This window comes from Gossypium hirsutum, chromosome A03 (genome assembly GCF_007990345.1).
Source record: "Gossypium hirsutum isolate 1008001.06 chromosome A03, Gossypium_hirsutum_v2.1, whole genome shotgun sequence".
Taxonomy (NCBI): Eukaryota; Viridiplantae; Streptophyta; class Magnoliopsida; order Malvales; family Malvaceae; genus Gossypium; species Gossypium hirsutum.
Window position 1 is genome coordinate 80467525 of NC_053426.1, and position 5464 is coordinate 80472988.

Below are 5464 nucleotides of genomic sequence, written 5' to 3' on the forward strand. Positions count from 1 at the left end.
TGTTAGCACCTCGTGTTTGACTCCGGCAACGGTCTCGGGTATGGGGTGTTACAATTTTATTGGTATCAGAGCTACGGTTTAGTCGATTCTAGGACTACCGTAATACGTTTGGGTCTAGCTATACATGCCATTATGTGATTATTTGATAGTGTGGTGGTTTTTGACAATTGAAATGTGTTTATTTATAGTAATGGATCCCGATCCCAACCGAGCGGTAGCTGATGATCTTGAGAGTGTAGCGCCTACTCCAGCACAAGGGACAGTGCCGGCGGACTCTCAACCTATTGCTAGTAATCCGAATGATGAAGCTAGACAAGCTTTTATAGCGTGATGAATGATTGGTTCAACCAATACATTCGAACTAATACAGCTGTTCCACAACCTCCATTCCCGACTAATACCACCCCCGCACCTACAATACCTCCGGCAACGGACCAAATAAGGTCAAATAAGCCCCCAGTTGACAGAATCCGGAAACACGAGGCTACTGAATTTAAAGTTACGGACAGCGATGATGCCGAGCAAGCTGAATTTTGGTTGGACAACACTATTCGGGTACTCGATGAGCTATCTTGCACACCCGATGAATGCCTAAAGTGTACTATCTCCTTGCTACGTGATTCTGCCTACTATTGGTGGAATACGTTGACTTCTGTTGTGTCCAGAGAGCAAGTAACTTGGGAGTTTTTCCAAACCGAGTTTCAGAAAAAGTATATCAGTCAAAGATTCATGGATCAAAAACAAAAGGAATTTCTTGAACTTAAACAAGGTTCCATGTCGGTTACCGATTATGAATGAAAGTTTGTAAGGCTTAGCCGTTACGCTCGAGAATGCATTTCTTCAGAAGCCGTGATGTGTAAACGTTTCGAGGATGGACTGAATGATGATATAAAGCTGTATGTTGGCATTTTAGAAATCCGAGAATTTGTGGTACTTGTCGAGCGAGCTTGCAAAGCCGAGGAGCTCAGTATGGAGAAAAGAAAAGCTGGTATGGGAGCAAAGGAGTTTCGTAAGAGGTCTTCGGGGAGGCCCTTTCAACAGTCATCGAAGAAATTTAGAGATGATTTAGGCTGATCTAGAGACACTTCGGGTTTTTCTAGACGAGATCGTGATCGACCCCCTGTGAGTGCACGAGTCACTTCGGTCGCCAGTGTTGGAAATGATCGTCGAGACAGAACGGAGTGTCAGTATTGTGGTAAATGGCATTCGAGGAGTTGTAGATTCCATGACCGCTCCTGTTACAAGTGCGGATCAGCAGACCACTTTATTAAGGATTGCCCGAGATTGTCTGAACAGAACGTAAATCAGAGTGGGAAACCTGGTGCTACTACTGCTCGGTGTAGACCATCTAGAAATACGGGCAATGCTAGTGGCGGTCAGAGAGGATCTAGAGATGCTACAACCAGATCTGAGGCTCGTACTCCTGCTAGAGCTTACGCTATACGCGCACGCGAGGATGCTTCCTCGCCAGATGTTATTACCGGTACTTTTACTCTCTTTGATACTAATGTGATTGCTTTGATTGACCCTGGTTCTACTCATTCTTATATATGTGAAACCTTAGCATCCAGTAAGACTCTACCTGTTGAGTCTACTGAGTTTGTAATTCGGGTGTCAAATCCTTTGGGTCGTTACGTGCTTGTCGACAAAGTGTGCAAGAAATGTCCCTTAGTAATCCGAGGTTCCTGTTTTCCGACCGATTTGATGCTTTTACTGTTTGACGAATTTGATGTTATCCTCAGTATGGATTGGTTGACCGTACATGATGCAATTGTAAATTGCAAAAGAAAAACCATCAATTTAAGGTGTGTAAATAACGAGATAATCCGAGTTGAGTCTACTGACTTGAATAGGTTGCCAGCTGTAATATCATCGATGTTGGCTCAAAAATATGTAAGAAAGGGGTGTGAAGCATACCTTGCGTATGTACTTGATGACAAAGAGTTAGAAAAGAAGCCTGAATCTGTGCCAGTGGTTTGTGAATACCCGGATGTTTTTCCCGAAGAATTACCGGGTTTACCACCTGTTCGGGAGGTAGAGTTTGGTATTGAGCTTGTACCTGGGACTACACCGATTTTGATAGCTCCGTATCGTATGGCACCAACCGAGTTAAAAGAGTTGAAAGCTCAATTGCAAGAGTTGACGGATAGGGGTTTCGCTCGACCAAGTTTCTCACCTTGGGGTGCACCAGTATTGTTTGTGAAAAAGAAGGACGGAGCCATGAGGTTGTGCATCGACTATCGTCAGCTGAATAAAGTGACAATAAAGAATAAATATCTGTTATCGCGTATTGATGATTTGTTTGATCAACTAAAGGGAGCCTCGGTGTTTTCAAAGATAGACTTGAGATCGGGTTATTATCAGTTGCGAATTCAAGATTCGGATATACCCAAAACTGCTTTCAGAACGAGATACGGTCACTACGAATTCTTAGTGATGCCGTTTGGGCTCACTAATGCCCTCGCGGTATTTATGGATTTGATGAATCGGATCTTCAGACCGTATTTGGATCGGTTTGTAGTTGTGTTTATCGATGATATTTTGGTCTATTCGAGAAATGAAACCGATCATGCTGAACACCTGGGATTAGTGTTGTAAATTTTACGGGATAAGCAGTTATATGCTAAGTTCAGTAAGTGTGAGTTCTGGTTAAGAGAGGTTAGCTTCTTGGGTCATGTGGTATCTGCATCGGGTATTCGAGTTGATCCGAACAAAATTTCGGCCATACTTAACTGGAAGCCTCCGAGAAATATTACTGAAGTTTGGAGCTTTTTGGGACTTGCCAGTTACTACAGAGGCTTTGTAAAGGGTTTCTCGATGATAGCCACACCAATGATGAAACTACTTCAGAAAGATGTTAAGTTTGAATGGACAGAAAAGTGTCAGAAAAGTTTCGATCAACTGAAAACTTGTTTGACTAAAGCTCCAGTACTAGTGCAGCCCGAATCAGGCAAAGAGTTTGTCATTTATAGTGATGCATCCCTACTTGGGTTGGGTTGCGTATTGATGCAAGAGGGTCGAGTTGTAGCTTATGCGTCGAGACAACTGAAGCCACATGAGAAAAATTATCCGACCCATGATCTTGAACTAGCTGCCATCGTGTTCGCTTTGAAAATATGGCGACATTACTTATTTGGTGAGAAGTGCCATGTATATTCGGATCACAAAAGTCTCAAATATTGATGACTCAAAGAGACTTGAATCTGCGACAAAGACGTTGGCTCGAGTTGTTGAAAGATTATGAGCTTGTCATTAACTATCACCCGGGAAAGGCTAATGTGGTTGCGGATGCCTTAAGTCGTAAATCACTGTTTGCTTTACGAGCGATGAATGTACACTTGTCTGTTCTATCCGACAATGTGTTAGTGGCAGAATTAAAGGCCAAACCATTGTTGATTCATCAAATTCGTGAAGCTCAGAAAGTCAATGATGAACTGGTTGCAAAACGGGCTGAATGTGTTTCGAATATGGAATCAGAGTTTCAGATTGATGATGACGATTGTTTGAGGTTCAGAAGTCGTTTGTGTGTTCCAAGAAATTCAGAACTTATTTCGATGATTCTGAACGAAGCTCATTGTAGCCGAATGTCAATTCACCCGGGGAGTACGAAAATGTACAATGATCTGAGACGTCAGTTTTGGTGGCATGGTATGAAACGAGACATTTTCGATTTTGTTTCGAAGTGCTTAGTATGTCAGCAAGTGAAGGCGGAACATCAAGTGCCTACGGGTTTACTTCAGCCGATCATGATACCTGAATGGAAATGGGATCGAGTCACGATGGATTTTGTATCTGGGTTGCCAGTGTCGGCAAGTAAGAAAGATGCGATTTGGGTTGTTGTTGATAGACTGGCTAAGTTGGCTCACTTTATCCCCGTACGCACGGATTTTTCATTGGATAAACTAGCTGAATTGTATGTTTCTCAGATTGTGAGATTACACGGGGTACCTATTTCTATTGTGTCGGATAGAGATCCGAGATTCACCTCACGATTTTGGAAGAAATTGCGAGAAGCTTTGGGTACCAAGTTGCATTTTAGCACCGCTTTTCACCCCCAAACCGATGGTCAATCCGAGCGGATAATTCAGATACTTGAGGATATGTTGAGATGTTGCATCCTCGAGTTTAGTGGTTCATGGGAGCGGTATTTACCTTTGATTGAATTCGCTTACAACAATAGTTTTCAATCAAGTATAAAGATGGCACCTTACGAGGCTTTGTACGGTCGTAAATGCCGTACACCATTGTTTTGGACCGAGCTCGGTGAAAGTAAAATTTTCGGAGTTGATTTGAAAATTTTCGGAGTTGATTTGATTAAAGATGCTGAACAGAAAGTAAAAGTAATCCGTGAAAGTCTGAAGGCAGCCACAGATCGTCAGAAGTCGTACGCGGATTTGAAACGAAAAGACATTAAGTATCAGGTGGGAGACAAAGTGTTTTTTAAAGTTTCACCTTGGAAAAAAGATACTCAGATTTGGCCATAAGGGCAAATTGAGTCCGAGATTCATTGGGCCGTATGAAATCTCCGAACGAGTTGGTCCAGTTGCATATAGGTTGCTTTTACCCCCTGAACTTGAAAGGATCCACAGCGTTTTTCATGTTTCGATGCTTCGACGTTACAGATCTGATCCTTCGCACATAATAAGTCCCTCCGAGGTTGAAATTCAAGCCTATATGAGTTATGAAGAAGAACCAATTCGTATCCTAGCTCGTGAAGTGAAAGAGTTGCGAAACAAAAAGGTTCCTTTAGTAAAGGTGTTATGGCTCAAACACGGGATGGAAGAAGCTACTTGGGAACCCGAGAACTCTATCAAATAACGATACCCAAACCTATTTACCAGTAAGATTTTCGGGGACAAAAATTTCTTAAGTGGGGGAGAGTTGTGACAGCCCTAAAGTGACCCTAGTCGGAAAACGGTTTTGGGACCGCTAAACCGAGTCACCAAAGTATTTGAATATGATAATTATTGTCTAAAATATGTGAATATGAATGTGTGAAAGTTTTAAGCTTCGATTTAGTTAATTGCATGTGAATTTAGTTAATAGGACTTATGTGTGACACTTGTGAAATGTGACAGGTTTATCTATAAGGATCTATTAGTGCATGTAATTAAAAAGGGTGGACTTGCATGTCAATTTCCCCACTTAATTGGTAGTGGCCGGCCATGACAATGAGGGTGGACAAAATGTGACGGGTAAAACATGTCATAAACATGTTATGTTAGTGTTTTATGGGAGGAATGATAAAATAAGGAGCATGGGTAATAAAATAATAGTGGTTAGTAGGAGGAGAAAGAGAAAAAGAAAAAAAATGAGCTAGGCTACTCCTCCATTACCGTGACTTGAGGAAGGAAGAAGAAGAGGATTTTCTTGCTTCATGTTCGGTTGGTTGGTGTTTAGGAGGAGGTATGTTTGATGTTGTTCCATGAGATTCATGCATGTTTTTAGTTGTTAGCTTGAGTTC